Source organism: Psittacula echo, assembly GCF_963264785.1.
Source record: "Psittacula echo genome assembly, chromosome: 2".
Lineage (NCBI taxonomy): Eukaryota > Metazoa > Chordata > Aves > Psittaciformes > Psittacidae > Psittacula > Psittacula echo.
In genome coordinates, this window is record NC_137737.1 from 117,067,226 (window position 1) to 117,085,037 (window position 17,812).

Sequence of the window (17,812 nt, forward strand, 5' to 3'; positions counted from 1 at the left end):
TGACAGATACCTTAAAGACAGCTCAGATAACAACTAAATGTGTATCATAATGCCTCTAGTGTTGCTCAGGGCTTTGGTTTTGTTTTTACTTAATATTTTCATGTTTAAAGCAGTAGAAAGGCCTGAGCAATGTCTTATCAATAGTGAGGCCAATAAAGTGCATACTTTCTGGTAGCAAAGTAGTTTAGGAATGCTCAGCTGTTGCTGTGAGTATGGGTATAATATTTCAGTGGAAAAGTCTGTATTAACTGTATATTATTCAGCAAAAACAACATGCAGCTAAAAAATTATGGGGATACAACAGAAAAATTGGATTCACTCTACTCTTAAGGAATCGGTAGACACCATTTTGGTAGTTCCATATTGTTGCTGCTGCTCTCACTGTCTTCAGTTCCTCAAATCCCTCTTCAGCACAACCCTTTCTGGAGTTCTTCAAAATGTTTGGTCTGCATTTGTGGGTTTTTTCTGAATTGGATTACTTTTTAAGGGGTAGCATAAAGTGATGAGATTTCTAGTAAAGCAGCTGGTTGTTGGTGGCTGTAGGTTGGAAGGTCCAACTCTTCATAAAGATTGAAGAAAACTTTGAAGTGGCAGTACTACTCCTATTTTCACTCTTCTCCACCCAAATTATAAAAGAGGAAATATATTTATTCTGTATTTCAGCATTCATTGTCTGAGTTTTAGCATCCAGCTGCAGCAGAATCCTGCCTCTAGTGTTTGATCTTATCCTTTTGCAAAATACTTCTTCCTGTTTGGCAAAGGTCCATATCTGGTTTTTATCTTCATTGATAGCTGAAAATCTTGGGGTTCCCCAGTTTGTAATCTTTCACTACTAAAATGTTGTTTAACTGTTTTTGGAGGCAACTCAAAAATTAAGGGAAGATACTTAATCTGAGGTTTATTATAGCTACAGATGCAGCTATTGATAATTTAGATGTAAATAGATTGGTAGCTAAGGGAAATATAGTTGAATATTAAGTCCTGGTTGATATGACATACATCACTGGTTTTTCATTTCCTCTCATCCCTAAGATACTAATGGTGGTTCTCATTTACCTTTTTCCTTCAACAAGCTTCTTTTCATGCTTTACATTTTTGTTTCCCTATTTTCTTCTTCTTTGTCCTACAAACTTCTTAGTTCCTTTTTTATCTTCACTTTTACTCTGTTTTTAAAATGTGAGCCACTGCATTTATGGTGCTGTATTTTTCTGTAGAGACCTTAACCTACACAAGGATATTTGTACCAACAGAACTGTTTTAGTCAGGGTATGATTCAACTTTCTTTATTTTTTCCTTCTTTTTTTTCTTTTCTTGAATGGTAACTGCCAGTAACAATGCTTAGCATGTGTAAGTCCCATTCTGCTCCAGCTTGTTCTATGGCTGCTCTGGGAAGATGTAACTCTGCACTGCTACGATCCTTTCCAGACTACAAGTGTCTGTAACTGCAGTAGTGTATTCTTCTCATTTGTTTAAATGCTATGATGTTCTGGACAAAACTAATTCCTATATTACATATAATATAGGATTTTTTGAGATTTTTTGAGAAAACTTCAGAGCTGTCTTCCCTGAAATACCACATTTTATTTGCTTTTGCAAATTTATTTTTTGCAGGATGCACTTTTCATGTAATCAAGCAGTTATTTTGTAAAATAGAATGTTTGGGCAGGGGATATGTCTGCTTTGACAGGATTGCTTTCCCTACCCATGTGCATCTCAAGGCGCTACATAAAGACATTAGTCAGTAGTGGCAAAACTGCATTATATCTCATCTCTAGTCCTATTTTCAATCAGTTTGGAATTAATGTCAGTTGTCTTTTTGTTTACTCAACCAGAAGTCAAAAGAAGTTGGGCTGGATACTGTTAAACTAAATGTACTGGAGGCAGGAAGGGGGGAGGATGAGGCATGTTTTTGTTTTAGATTATTATTTGGCACTTTTAGTTTACATTATTTGGAAATTGGACTTGTACACTTAATGGAAGTTTCCTCTATCACATTTCCAACTCTTAATTGAGAGCTCTTGAGTGCTGAAATGTAGTTTCTGTTGCTCTGCATTGAATTTGCACTTCTGACATTAAAAACAGATACTGTTTGTGTTAAAATGCTTTTTTGATGGTTCAAATATGTAAGTAGTGTAAAATCAAATCACCTAAATCTAATCCTGACATGAGGAAATAAGCATATTTAGGTATCTTATTGATATCACCAATTAGAAGCAAAAGGGAACAAAAAAAAAGAAGCAAGAGTAAGGGGAGCAGTCCTTTAAGGACCTCTGTGTAGCTGGGACACACAGCACACTGTGCATTGTCATCCTGTATTTTCAGATACTTGCATGGTAAGGCAGAATGGGATGAGATGGGGTGATTTATAAGTGGCGTGCTTTAAAATAACATCCTGAAAGTAGAATTTCCTGATATCTTTAACATAACACCCTAGAATTATGTTCTGACGTTACCTTTTGCTTTCTGATGAGGCAGCTGAGTGAGTAGGTAAGATGCAGACGTGCAGGTTGCTGGCTTCTGTATATAATTATTTGTGAGCAAAATCTGAATGCCTCATTTCAGAGCCTTTGTAAAATTAGGCTTTGCTTTTGTAACTGTTTGTATGTGTTATGAACTGAGTGCACAGCTCAGTATGTGAAATGTCTCTGGCAGTAGACTTGCATAAATACTTGGGAAGCAGTGTTTAGAGATTTGTTGATATATTTGTTGGTATTTGTTTGCATGCAGAATCCCATGATACTTCAGCACTAGAACACAAGCAATTTAATTTAAAAAATAAAATACTGACAGAAGGCTGGTTATAAGACTCTTACCAACCCGGACAATTACTCATGAGAGTGGTCCCACTGACTTTCAGAAGAGCTTTGTGTCAGAGTGAAAATTTGCAGGACTGAGCCCTGATTTATTTAAAACTGGATATGGGGTTCTTTGGGTCTAGTGTCTTAAGGTACATATTTACAGTCTTGGATGAAGGGGACTTCATGTGAGAATTGTCACTTACTATAGGGAAAGCAACCCCAATAGGCTCATTAACGTTTTCAAACCAGTGTCTGGTGGAGGATAGAGCTCAGCTGCTTGGTCTCTGAGCCATCTGATGGGAGGGTACTCTGATCTTGAGGCTATATAGAAGTATTACTGCAGTGTTTTATCTAAATAATGCCTATTAATTTGGACACATCGCATGACAGCAACTGCATGTTTTGGGCTGGAGCTGGTTTGTGTCTGGCCAGTTGGGAACACAACAGGCAAAAGAACTCAGTCCTGCCTGCCCCTGCCTGTAAAGGCTTGCCTTTGGTTGTCTTTGCAGTACCTGAACAATTTCTTAGATTAAAATTTAAGTGAACACTCATAATTTTTTGCAAATTGAATCTGAATCATTAAGTGTTTTTTAACAGCTGGAAAAGGAAAAGCTTATTACTGAGTGTAATTAAATTGATTACTAAGTTGTTATTCACTTCACAGAAATACATACCTGACAAAAAGCGAAGACTGCTTGATACTGCAAACATGTGAGAGAATGGGAACAAAAGCTTCCTGGTTCTACTGGTAGTGTTTTTATGGCTTCAACTTACCTGAGGGGTTTTGCTTGTTTAACTGTAAAAATGATAGAAGTCATTTACCATACCTAACAGAAAGTGATGAGTTGGTATTTTTAGAGACTTCAGGACTCATTTTTCTGCTGACAGCAGGGCTTGAGGATAGACAGTCTCCTTCAGATACTTCTGCCTCCTGCTCATAGATATGCCTACTGTTGAGCATTCAGGATAAATTAACCTGAAGAAAATGGTCCAGATTAGAATGCTTTTCCTTAAATTTAACAACTTTGCAATGTTTTTCATGTATTTCTGAAATTAAACTGCTAGAAGCATGTTGATATCAGTACAGTTGTTGGCAATATCGCTATAAACTACAGATCATGTTCAATTTGGATAGGGTCAAAGATTGATCCATACCTCTTGAATGTGATGGTCTGGTATGAAACCTCTGTCTAGTTCAGAAGGTTCACATACTGCTGATAACTGGAGGACTGGGATGATGGGAAGGAGACTGCATTTTGTTCTTACGTAGCCTGTAAACTTTGGCTATCAAGCACTGCAGAGGACAAGATCCTTGGCTGGAGAGCTGCTATTCCCTGTGCAACTTCTCTGTGCTTAACAACAACAACAAAAAAGAAGAGAGAGTTTATTTTAGGAACTCAGTATGGTAAGTATATAAAACACTTAATTCTGTGACATCAACAAGCAACTTCAAAGTTGTTCTTTGGTTTCTCTTAACCTATGAAACCACAGGGAACCATAATTACTCAGCTTTTAAAGTGTTCCAGTGCCTGGTGAAAGTGTTTAATGTGGACTTCTAACTTCTGCTCGCATTACACTAGATTTGTTCTCTCCCCAGTGTAAGAGATTTAGAAGAGTTTGAATTATTTGCTGCCAAGAATTGCTCATACAAAACACTGCTGCAGATCAGCTGATGTACAATGATGAAACCTTGTATGTTAAGTCCTTTAAGGTGGGACCAATGATGAAAGTTGCTGTAGAAACACGCAAGCAAGCTCTGAACAAGTTTATATACGGGAAGCAATCTAGCTTTGTGGACTTAAGTATTCTTCTACTTTAGAATTATCCTGGATATGCCGTAGGCTGTTTTGTTGACTCAACAACAGGACTTAAGATAAATGGATATTTAGTGTGATTTTTGCATTGTCTTACTTAATACATAGCCTTACATTGCATGGTTTTACATAACCTTGGTGAGAAATACGAGTGCCAACACAGGGAGCTAACATGAAATAGGTGTTTGGAACTAATGTGACTGGTGTTAAAGAGGGTTTGCCTTCCATTTGGTGAAGATAGAGACTTTTTGTCACGGTTGCTCTCACTGACTGATCAAGGGAAGCACTTAAGAACATTGTTACACAATACCAGCCTATCACAATAAAGATCATGTGAAAATACGATCTTGGGCTTCATATACTAATAAAATGCAGAAATGGCCTACTGCTGCTCTGTAAGAAGGAAAGTATCTATAACCTTTAAATTTTCTCATTCCATAAAGGTAAAATACAAATACAAATTAAAGACAAGGTATGGAACCTCCTTCGCATAAATTCAGTTTCTTTCCTTACTCCACAGAGAGGCAGTTTCTTTGAGTGCTTGATTGATCAGTTGGACAAAACTTATCTGTGTTCACCATCTTCCTTTGAAGGAAGGTATACAGATACAGATATTCAGACAGATGAGAAAGGGGGGAAAAAAGATCACCAGTCAGATCCCTCCCATTGGAAAGATGTTAGCTCTGCCTTTGCATTCTTTCTTTGAAGATGTTATAATAGCAGAGTGGGAGAACCCTGATAAGAGGGATGGGGCTCACTCAGAAGATAAAATTCTACAAAACTTAAGAGCTGTAAAGCCAGTGTGGGCACTATTTCTAAAGTACATATAGGAATGGCCTTGGAGCCAAAGATCAGATCATATCATCTGTTTGGAATTGCTTCTCAGACATCATGCAGTTGTGAAAACTGAAGTTCCTTTCAGAAGAAAAGGAACAGCTGTGTATTTCTTGCAAGTATTTATGTGGGTTCTTTTGTTAGGTTATACCTTTCGTACTCAACTCAAAAAACATGAGTTGTCTTTTGAGAATAGGAATGCGTATACTTTTTGTGAACTGGAAGTTGCCTCTGACAAGCTTTTAATATAATTTCTTAAATACTTATGTTGTTTTATCCATTTTGACAGCGTAGTCCATAGGATTTTCCTTTTTATTTATTAATAAATTTGGGGTTTTGTCCATCATGTCATGTAAGGGAGAAAGTTTTATCAGTAGAGCTGCTCAGTTATATTCTGTTTTATATCTCTAGAACTAAAGAGATCAAGCCGTTAGTATATTTGTTCACCTTGCATGTAGAAAATCAAAACAACCTGATCTTTTAGTAATCAGATCAATGAATAATTCTGTTCCTTCATAGGTGGATGACATAATTGGAAAAATTATAAAGTTTTGATTCTGAGAGGAGAACAAGTCATTCATGCCACTTCTCTGATTTGTCACAACCGACGCCAACAGATACCTGGTATTTCGGATGTGGGTTATGTCTAATAAACATAGGAACATGATGCCACTTTTACTGTGAGATAGACTTGTTTATTTTTATAACTGTGGCATAAATAGATGTATTATCTGAATGTCATACATAAATTTTAGTACCCTGAAAAACAAAGATGAAAGAACTGCTCTCTATGAAAGGGGTTTCCCATGGGGAAAAGAATGGAAACACATTTGGGGAAGATGGGAGCCTCAAGATAGTAGGTCCAGAGTTCTGTAGAAGATTAAAACTGAATTTTAAAACATGTCTGACTGTCTCTGAACTAATAGCTGATGGTATCTTGACATGCTGAAAAAGGGGAATTTCCACTCTATTGTGCCAGTGAAATGCTGGGTTTTGTTGATACGTTTGTTTGCTTTGAGCCAAATAGAGGGGCCAGAAGTGAGTGGTGTGTTTGTGAAGCAGCAGCATGGTTTTTACATCAAGGTTGAAATTCATTGTTGTCAGCGCAGAAACCTCCAGGAGGGATAGAATGTCTCTCAGTCCAGATGGATGTCTGAATTAGGTACATGTAATCAGTTGTTACGCTCCTGGCTCACACAAGCAACAAGGGCTACCCAGAGCTTGCCTAGAAGCAACATTGTGTGGTGTTCTCAGGAGGTAATTCTGGGCTCTGGAGGGAGCCTCCACCAGGATGACTTTCTTTGATACAGGCCATTTCACATGTAAGAACAAAGGAAGCGTAGAAAAGAGGCAGTGAATGTAAATAGCCTGGTTTATGCTGGGGGGTGGTTTTCTACATTTTTCTAAACACTAGATAGAGTCCTACATGGATCCTACTGGAATGGTTGTAGTGTCCAGTTAGTGGGAAAGGTTTCAATCACTGTGATGCTTACATGCTGAGGAATTAGCGTGCATTTGAGTCCATGGGTTTTAGGAACAAAAGGGGAAAATTATATTTTTAAACATCCAGTCCTTACAGTGATGCTGTTTATGTCTGAATTCTTAAGTCACTGGAAAAAATATTCAGTGAGAATGAAAATGTCCTATCCTAATAGTCACAAAATATTCTCATCCTGAAAATCTAATCATGTGTACTTTTTTTTTAATGAAAGGTCTGTACTTGAAACTTTCCAGATTTTATAAGTGAGGAAATTCCAAGCATTTTGTAGTGACAGATACTGTTAGTGGGTAGTTGTCCACTGACGTCAAAAACAGAGGATGGCGAACAGCTTTGTTCAAGTCAACGAAAAATGTACCGTCTTGGATAAACTCTCTGTGTTAGCAACGGGGCTATCAATGATATACGAGCAGCTTCACATGAGTTCCCATGTGCATTCAATCCAATGCTAAATTCCAGATCTTGTTTAATGAGCAACTGATGGAGCCAAGACCTGGCACTGCACAAAATCCTGCAGTCTGCTTTATCCAGTCATGAAGGAAAAACAAGCTAAATAAGATCAGATGAACAAGTTCAGAATTACTGCACGGTTATTAAAAAGTTGTGATTTGTATTCCTCTGCTAATGTTTATGACTAACACATTTGGGACGTGTAAAACAATACTTAATTTGTAAAAAGACTATGTGCCAAAATTCCTGCAGTAGTTTAACCACTAAGGAGCAAGTTTTGACTGTGTTGAATGGGTTTGTTTAAATGTTTAAGATTATCAGTAATCAGCTAATCTTTTTTTGTTTTTTCTTTCAACTTACATTTTGAAAAATGATGATTTCTTCTTGCTGGGTTGCTGGTCAGCATTTCACTTTGGGAAATACAGCGTATTCCAGAGCTCATCATGGAGAAACAATTTTTAAGTCAAGTGTCATTCTCTTAGGCAGGTGTGATTTGATACTGTAATTGTAGGTGTGTGGTTACAGTAAGATATTTTATATGCGGTCCTATATGCAGTTGCATTGGGCTTTGAATATGATGGATGTTTTAGACCACAGTGGGTTTCACGCTAAGCATGCTGGTGTCCTCGTGCAATTTTGGATGGGCAACGAGGGGGATGAAGTGTGAGTTTATAAAATTGTCACTTCTGGCAATTCCCTTCAACATGAAGGTATGCTTTCTCAGACTCCTCCTCCTGAATGTCATATTTAAGTGTAGGTAAGCAAAAGTTAATTGCTATGCTCTTAGCAGAAATAGTTATTAAAACCCCAAGTATTTCAAAAGGGGAATGTTGCTTTCAAATATTTGAAAAATTTGGAACGTTGCTACCAAGTGCAGTATTTAAAACATCTCTGCTATCCTAGTGGGCAGGGACACAGAGGCAAGGAGGAGAACAAATTTTGCTGTTACTTCTACAAGGCAGATTGTGTCGCTTCTGTAAAAGCTCATGGAAGAAATGCCCGTGGTTTTACATATTTTTGGCAGCAATAACATACTTTGGTATATAAAGCAGTTCAGCTGTGAAATATTCAGTGCAGCCTTTTGTGTGTTTGATGAAGTTTCTCTTCCTACCAGTCTTCCAAGTCAACATTAACCATGCAGATTGCAATGTATTACTTCTCCCTGAGTAGCAGGCTCCTTTGACAACTTCCTGAGATGTCTTGAAAAAGTATTTCTCTTGTTACTGTCCTGGGATGGCTGTCTGGCAGACCAGGTTTCTCACAGCAGAAGTATCAGAACAGTATTCATGATGTTAGAAGTGGTGCACAAGCTTTAATTTTACCTTTGAGATTCACTGTGTATTTTGAAAGCCAAATCACTGACGTGGCTCCAAAAAAATATTTGGCAGTATGTGGGAAGGATTTTGCGTGTGTATGTGTTTTGTTTTGTTTTGTTTTCCCTCTCTTTAACCTCTTTGGATTCCTGAAATGGTATATGTTGTCTTTCTCCTTGATCAAAGTCTAAAACCATAATGAATATTTCTGTGGATGTTTCTGATTTTCAGGGTTATCTCCCACTTTCTTAAGTATAGGATTCTTATGTTTTTAATAAGTGGTGCATATTTGTTCTAGAGCAGATCATGATGATGGGCTTTGCACAGTCTTCTCTAGAATCATTATCCATAGTCAGTCTTCATCATCTTTGGCTGGCATAAAAGAGAGGACTGCATGTCCACCTTGAAGTTGCTGCTGCTGTTCGCAGCACATCTGTTAGTGCAAACCCAAGTCTGTCAGCATCTTCAACTAATACCTCATAATTTAAAATACTCCCTTTTGCCATCTCTGAGGTATTGTTGGGACAGACAACATAGATCATAACTACTCTGAAAAACCCTGGGAGAATATTTACTAGAATGCTGCATGCTACAACGCACTGAAAGCCCTAAACTTGAGAACAGTTTGGATTCAGTATAAAGCTATAAACTGCATTGTTTATATTTGTGTTTTCATTTGTCTTCCCACCATGGCACAGCTTGTCTGCCCTTTGTGTTTTCAGAAACAAATCACTCCTCTGAGTTGAGGTTCATTTTTGAGAAACATGGGCAAGGCAACTATGTGAGACTTGTACGTTGCATTTGTGCCTTAGCAAGTACTGCTTGTCTAATGGTTCCTTGAGCTTGTCATAAATATTAATTTAATAGGGTTGGTACTATTTTATGCATTGTGAATGTACAGATTGAGGAAGAGATAATTTTTATTGATATGGGCTGATGCTGGAACTTACAGGGCTTGTAGGCTTAAAGGAGTCCAGTTTTACAGTATATGTACATCATAGTTTTCTTCAGATTATTTGAAAACTTCTTATATAGAACAGGATAGTTCTTTATTATCTTTTGAAATATTTCTTACCTTCCATTCTCTCACAAAAATAAATAAGCTGTCCAGTATTTTCTTTGTCTTTTTGCAGCCTCCTTTGGCTGGCACTCATGACTTGCAGTTTGAGGAGTTCTGCATGAAGTGATTGTTTAATTTTGCTGGGAAATATTTGACTCTAGGTGTTCAGCTTTCAATCATGCTCTATAGCAGGAAGCCATCTGGTAGCTATACTCAAAACCAAACCCATTTTAAAAACAAACATCAACATACCACATTATCAACTTCTGAAACAGTCCATGTAAGCCTTGAGAATTGCCTTGGGTTGCTGGTCACTTCAGATATAGCTGTAATTTCCTGATTTTTGAGGACTGCTGCTCAGGAAGGAATGGAATCCCATTAGGTTTACTGGTTACCCTGAATTTGCCCTTAGCACCAGCTCATCTTAGAGGAGAAAACAAGGGTGGGGGGGAATTATTTCCACAACTTAAACTTAAATGACACCTTTGGGGGGAGGGGAGGATAAAGCAACTTTTAGATCTGTTTATTTTTTAGATTGGACTACATGTAAAAGCATTCTCTTCCTGTGTCTTGCAGTTGTTAATTGGTCAGGATTCTTACCTATGATCACAAATCTTGTTCTTAGGCAAAACCTACACAGTGAAGTTTGCCTTTATGGAAGAGGTCTGGTATTTGGACATATGTATATTGTATATTGTATATATTGTATATACAATATGTATTATTATATAATACTATTATATATATATTAATTATATATATATAAATATAATATATATATTATATATATAAATATATATATTTATATATATAAATATATATAATTATATATACTATTATATATATTAATATATATACATATGTATATTGTATATATATAAATATTGTATATTGTATATAATCTTACATGTAAAGCCCCCCTATGTCTATTTAGATTAAATTCTCAACACCCATTTTCTAACTTAATATAGGTATTACCTGGTTGCAGTGTTGATTTTTTTTCTTTTAAGCTTTTCTTGAAAAGTAATTTTCTATCCCACATTATCAGCGGTGTTAATGTGCTTCAGCTATGTCTAGGTAAAGCCATTCTCCATCCAGAATGTGGACTAAATATATATAGTCTATACATATTAAATTTATTACTAGTTGTAGTTTGTTTATTTAACTGCTATCAACTTGCTACTGCTTTATTAAGTATACATATATTGTGCACAATTCAGAGGAAAATACTCCCTGTTAAGCTAGCAAGACAAAACCATGACACAGCCTTTACTGTATAACCTCATCAGATGTTAAAACTTGCATAAAATGTATATATTAACGTGTGTAAATCCTACATTATGAAAACATGGAAGCCTGGGTAGCACACGTGGTTTGTTATTGCTCTTGACCGAAACTGGGCATGATCATAATCAAATGCATTAGGGCTGGAGTCTGGAATGAGAGGCTCTCAAGTCTGGGCATCGAGAGCATGGTACTCTCCTCCCCTTAACTCCTACTGTGTTTTTCCTTAGCTTCCTAAGCTACTTTACAAGCAGTCACATTGATGATGCATTCAGTACTATTTTAATTGTACTATGTGGTGAAGAACGATTTTCCTTTTATTGTATTTTCCTTTGGCGTGCCGTGCTTGCTGTCCCTCAGTTGTACCAGACCAGTTGTTGCTGGGACTGTGCTGTACATCAAATCAATTAAATAATTTGCTTTAGCAGATTTTAAGTTAGGTTTGTTGAGCAGCATGGTTTACAGTGTGGTCTTGTGGTAGCACCAAAGACCCAGCTGAACTGGCAGGAGGCTGGGCATGGGCCAGGGCTGAGCTTCGCAGGGTTGAGAGCGTTTCTGGTAGCACTGTGAGCATTATATAAAAACAGGCAGGGAAGAGAAATCTCTGCCAACAGGAATCATTTTACACAGTGCAGTGGTGGGAACCCCTTTTCCAGCTAGCGTTTGCAGAGTAACTCCCAGGGGTGGTGGGAGGCTGGCTGAGCCCTCCTGGAGGTAGGCCCCTGCCCTTGCCGCTGACTGCAGGAGGCAGCAGTGTTGTCAGCAGAAACCCAGGTAAAACTGGTCCTGGGCGACTGATGTCTCTCAGATAGCCTCAGCGCTTATTTGTCCAGAAAGCCTTCTGGCTTCAGTTTTGTGTCTGTGAACTTAACAGTCTGCAAAAGGGGGATTTGTTTAGGGTTTTGTCCATTACTTATGCACAGCTTTTAGTAACTCAGTACATTATCTGTTCTGAATGGAGGGGTCTGCATGAGACAGTCACCACACTGTATACACAATATTCTTTTCCATAACGCTGAAGGAGGCCGTGTGCCTTTTCGTTTAATGCTTTTAAAGACTTCACTGTACTGGTTGTTGTTGACCTTTGCTTACAGACAAACCATTCCTCCTCAGAGAGTGAAACTGATCTCCTTAACTGAAGTTTCATTTCTGCAAAACACTTGTAAATGTTTCTGAAACCCACTGTAATTTTCTGCCCCCCTTGTCTCCCCAAGATGTTTACAAACTTTGCTTTGAAGTGAGCTTGCCAGGGGAAAAACTAAGAACTTCCTTGCATGCCATGAGTTTTGTTAAGAGCTACCTCCTGGCTATGACAGGCTTTTAACCTGTTGAAAGCCTAACAGACCTATTCCTGGGTTTGGTGGGGATGTTCTCCTTTTCATAATTTAGGAAACTCCTTGAATCTTTTTAACTACTTCAAATGATCCTCTCTAAAACTTCTGTGTCTTGTGATTTTTTAACATTTTGTTCTGTCTAACACTGTTCTCCACCCTCTAGGGAAAGTACACAAGCTCTTGGCTTCCATTCCTTTCTCATCTATTGATTCTGCTGTGGTAAATCCATCATTGATTTTAAATTGTCATGGAACCTTTCAAAATATTTAATTACTTGATTCACCTCTCGCTCCGTGTTCCTTACCAAGCCTCTCTGACAAGATGTAATGGATTTCATCCATTCAGGAGGTCGAGTGGGGCAAAAAAATACAAATTCTTGATGTACTTTACAGTAAGCAGAGAGCAAATAGGATGATGTTGTAATCCTCCACCTTCCTACTTGACTTCATTTGCAACACAGATGACAATTTTTGTTGGACTTCTTACCTAGTTACTTGTAGTTTTTCATATGGAGGAAAAACAGAGTTTAGGTGCCTAATGCGGTACAATTTCTAGAAGTTTAAATAATCAATCTGTAAAGTTGTGTGTGTGTCCTCTTCTTGACCAGTCTATTTCTCGAGAATCCTACTCACTGCATCAAATATACACCGAAAGCTTCTATTACTGCTTTGGTCTCTGTTAGACAAAGATTGTTTAACAAGATGGCTTTTCACTCTATTGTGCAAATGGTCCAGCAGTTGTCTCCTGGAACCCTGGATGATGGCTCCTCAGTATTACAAAAAAGTTAAAGATAGACTTTCAGAAGCCAGCTGGAGGTTTGAGCAGTCTGTCTTACAGAACCTGCTGTATCCTGTCTCTCCAAATCAAACAACAAGCCAGTGAAAGCTTTCTTTTGAAAAATCTGTTTTGCTGAGCTATGTGGGAGACTTTTCCTTTTCAAAATTGGAACTGGAAAACCAATAATCCCCAGCTCCAAAGAGGAAACAATTTAAGGTACGGTGGTTATTACGTCCATAATTTTTGTAACTATTTCTTTTCACAGTAATTGCAGTGTCAGTCTTCTTATTGCATTAAGACTAAAGTGAGTATGAAGAAATACTTCACCTTGGGACTTCTCTTTCTTTAAAGCAAGCTAAGTAATGCAGTCTCATATTGTTGTGATAATAATAATATGGCTGCCCAAGCAGTAAAGCTAAACAAATTGAGGCGAAAGCTTTGTGATCATAAAATTTTCACATTAAAGGAAGTAGATGCTATGTGCAAGTATAAAATGTGGAAATAAACACGTTTAGAATTTTTGTTTTCTCTTTCCAAACCAAAGGGAAAGAAAAGGCTTCCCTGTGATTTCAGAGTATTGTTAACAAGCCCTCGTAGCTATTAGGAGCCTGGAACAGTAAACAGCTTAGTAACAACATAATTATATCAATAAACCTAACATCAAAATAACTCCCAAAATTTATGTACAGATGGTTCCATTTTACATTACAGAAGAAGTTTTCTGAAGTCCATTTGCCTAAAACAAAGGTTTTAAAGGAACAGTGTAATAATTTGTCCTCAGATCTGCTGGTTTTTTTGCATGTATGTATGAATACCAAGGCAATTAACTCGGTAATTTACCCAGTGATGGAGTTGAACTTCTTTCAGTAGCTACTGCTTTAAGCACAGTTGGCATGCTGTCTTCTGTATGCTGATGGGCTCTTGCTCAAGCCTGGTGTATCAGCCCTCAAAGTGTCTAGTGCTAGGGATAGTTCACCCTCAGGAAGTTCGGTTTAGATAACTATCTGAATTTTTTTGGGTACCAAAATCTAGCATGCAGCGGTGAAATCTGATGAGCCCAGGCTCTCAAATCTGAGTCAGCAACAGGGCTGGACCCACTCCTCTTGTTCAGCACTTCCACTGCCAGATCCAGCCAGCAACAGAAAACAGAGATGCATGGAAAAGAAAGAGGAGAGAGCATGCTTCAGAAAAAGTACGGGCATGCTTCAAAACAGAGTTTGTGTAGGTTATGTGTGAAGGTGAGGAGCTGTGAAGGAATTGCCACTTCCTCCCAGTACAGCCTTCCAAAACCTCAGGGGGTGTTTGGTTCTCAGGGGGCTTTGCTTTTAGCCTCGTGTGAACAGAGGTCTGTGCAACATTAGCAGCTGGTGTCTGGGCTGTTTTGGTTACCAGATGTAATAGTGAACATATGAGATTAAGCTCTTTGTTGCTCTAGGTTTTTTTTCCCCTGCTTCTGATCCTTTGCAGTTAAAAGTATTTCAGGTGTTACAGGGCACACTATTATCAACTGAACTTTTAGTCTTGGAAGAGAAGAGTTACCCACTCAAATGGCAGTGTAAGCAAGAAAGGTATGGAAAAATCAGCATATTTTTCTTACTGATTTCTGGGTATTACTCAATTTTGTGATCTCTTTTTCTCTACACCCATTGTTTTCTAAACTGTTACTCATTGGATATAAGGAAGAAATTCTTTACTGAGAGGGTGGTGAGGCACTGGAATGGGTTGCCCCGGGAGGTTGTGAATGCTCCATCCTTGGCGGTGTTCAAGGCCAGGTTGGATGAGGCCTTGGGTGACATGGTTTAGTGTGGGGTGTCCCTGCCCATGGCAGGGGGGTTGGGACTAGATGATCTCAAGGTCCTTTCCAACCCTAACTATTCTGTGATTCTATGTTTAAGTCCCTTTTCTGTAAGTTCAAGAAAAGAAAGATGCTTTTCCCTCTAGAAGTCAAGTAAACTGCTGTGGCTCTGCCAATTGGTAACAAATATGTAGCACTGTGTGTTACTCTTTTGGTGAAAAAGAATAATTTCATTAAAGTATTTGTAGTCTTCTGAGGCTGAATTTCCAATCTAGTGTCCACTTCATCTGTGGCGATCAATTGATGGAGATCTCATCACTTGCCAAGTTTTGCCAGGAGAAAGTTGTCCATGACTGAATGGCAGTGCGTGCTTGATACAAAGCTCATGAGTCACAGGTTCTCGAGGCGGCCTCCTGAAACACACCTGAAGCTTAATTCTGTGTACCACACATAGAAGGAAGTACTCACTGTGACTTCATTCATGCTTTTGGCATCCAAACGTTATTCCTGGTGATGAAAAATAATAGAATGAATAAGCAGCTAAAACACAGGAGAGAAGCATGAATTTAAGCTTTGGAAAAGCTGAGAACACACCCCACTTCTCATCACTTCTGTATGCTGTGCCTATTCTAATCCCCATCCAGACTTCAATACTAGGGATTAAATAGTCAAACATTTTTAAATGTTCATCATTCAGAACTTCTAAAGTCAGCTTTTCAGAAATGATCTGTTTTGATTTGCATATGTTTACATGTTGGTAAGTTTCAAGTTTATTTTAAAAGAAAAATAATTTCTGAAGAAAAAAGGGAGAAATTTTAAATCCCTAATATACAGTTGAAAAAAGCCTGTGTATATCTATCTCTGAATGTAGTATAAAAGATAGAAAATGGCAGAAAAATGTCAAGAACAAAAAAGTGCACAGTAGTGTAGTGATAGGACAAGGGGTAATGGGCTTAAACTTAAACAGGGGAAGTTCAGATTAGGTATAAGGAAGAAGTTCTTTCCTGTGAGGGTGGTGAGGCACTGGAACGGGTAGTCCAAAGAAGTGGTAAATGCTCCATCCCTGGCAGTGTTGAAGGCTGGGTTGGACAGAGCCTTGGGTGACATGGTCTAGTGTGAGGTGTCCCGGCCCGTGGCAGGGGGGTGGAACTAGATGATCTTAAGGTCCTTTCCAACCCAAACCATTCTGTGATTCTATTCTTCAGTGACTGCAGGCTACCTGAGCTTGTGCATAATTTTAGAAATTACTGAGGACATATTTCACTTTCTTTGTTTTTAGTTTAGAAAATCAACCAGTTCTACTGAGCTACTACTTTTATTCTATTTAGGTAATAGAATATTTTTCTTATATTTCTTCTGTTTTTCAGTGATAGAAACTTCATGCAGTTTCATTTTCTCTCATTTTGTTGCAAAACCTAAAAAAAAAAAAATTACTATTTTTAACAGTCATGTATACTGATGGCTGTCTGTTAACATCAATGAACTTCAGTTAAGTTTATGTAAGTATACATAAAAGCCGAGATCAGCCGGTTGGTGTTTTTTTCCAGTAGCCACTGGCTGCAGTGTCTGCAGGAAGCTACAAGTGTTTTTCCAGCTCCCCATCAACTTCTACAAAATAAAATTTTTGAGTCTTCTTTTTGTCACGTTGTCCAGCAATGCCAATTTCTTTATAGGGAACATCATTTGAATATTAGTGACCTCTAGAGAAGAAGGCAAAAAAGGTGGTTTGGGGTTTTCTGGCTGGTCAGATGTGGGCAGCTGGTGTAACCAGCGTTTGCAGGCTTCTCACCAGGAAAGCAATGTGTTTGCTTGCCATGCGGTTCTTCAGAGAGCTGGTTTCCTTAAAAAAGTTGTGGGTGGCATGAGGTTGGTCAGAGAGCAGACATTTGTTTGACCTGTTAGTAACAAGTCCTTGCATTAGGAGAAAACCCCAGCATTTTTTATTTCTTAAATTGCCACGAATGGAGTGAGAAGCTAGCAAACTGGGTCCAACAGACGTCCTGCAGGTTTTGGAGCCATCTGGATCTTGATGCGTAGGACTGCAGCTGAACAAATAGTGTAAACTTAACAGCACATAGCTGATTAATTACGATTAATACTGAAAATGATGTACTGTCTCGCTTTGGTTTTTAAAGTGTGGTCAGTCAACATTAAGAAATTTACATTTATTATGTCAATATTTTGGGGAAAAGTGATATATGTGAACACTCTACTACCACCAGTCAGACTCTCTAGCTATTCAGGATGAGTTTTGGCTTCCTTTGTATTCCCTGGGAAACAATGATTAAACTAACATTCATATGTTAGGGTTTTGTTGGTTTTGGAGTGATGAAATTATATATTTCAAACTTCTTGTTATATGATTAGAGACACATGAAATGGAAAAGTGTTTCTTGAAGAGCTCTGTTTTCACATCCTCTAGAAATTGAGAGTTTTCCATATTATATTTGTTTTCCTTTTCCCTAACCTACCTTCCTGCTCCCTTCGTGTGGTAGAAATGGGGAACTCTTCTTTAGCTTCATCACAGTTCTGGTAATAACTACTGCTTCTTTTTACTCTTCACTGTCTTTGATACAGTTGTTTATTAAAATATGCAGAGGTCTGGGTTGGTTTTTTTTTTTCTTCCTGGGCAGAATATTTTATAGAATTTTAAAACTTTATGTCCCCAAAATATCAAACCAGACTAGATATATTGAAAGGAGTAAACTCACCGACTGAAACTCAACCAGGAAACTCTCATAATTTTAACTAACAGCTAGTTTAGAATGAAATGATGCCATGTATTGTTAATGTGTTCTGATAAATGAAATTAGAGACATGTTCAGAGTTGAGATCCCACCCTGTTTCATCTTGTT

General features: G+C 38.0%; 1 protein-coding gene across 1 annotated transcript in view; it reads left to right on the plus strand.

The window, feature by feature from the left end:
- Window positions 1–17,812, plus strand: part of SPIDR (scaffold protein involved in DNA repair) — a gene marked incomplete at both ends in the record, with an annotated part of 203,492 nt that overhangs the window by 76,657 nt on the left and 109,023 nt on the right. The window lies entirely within an intron of this gene.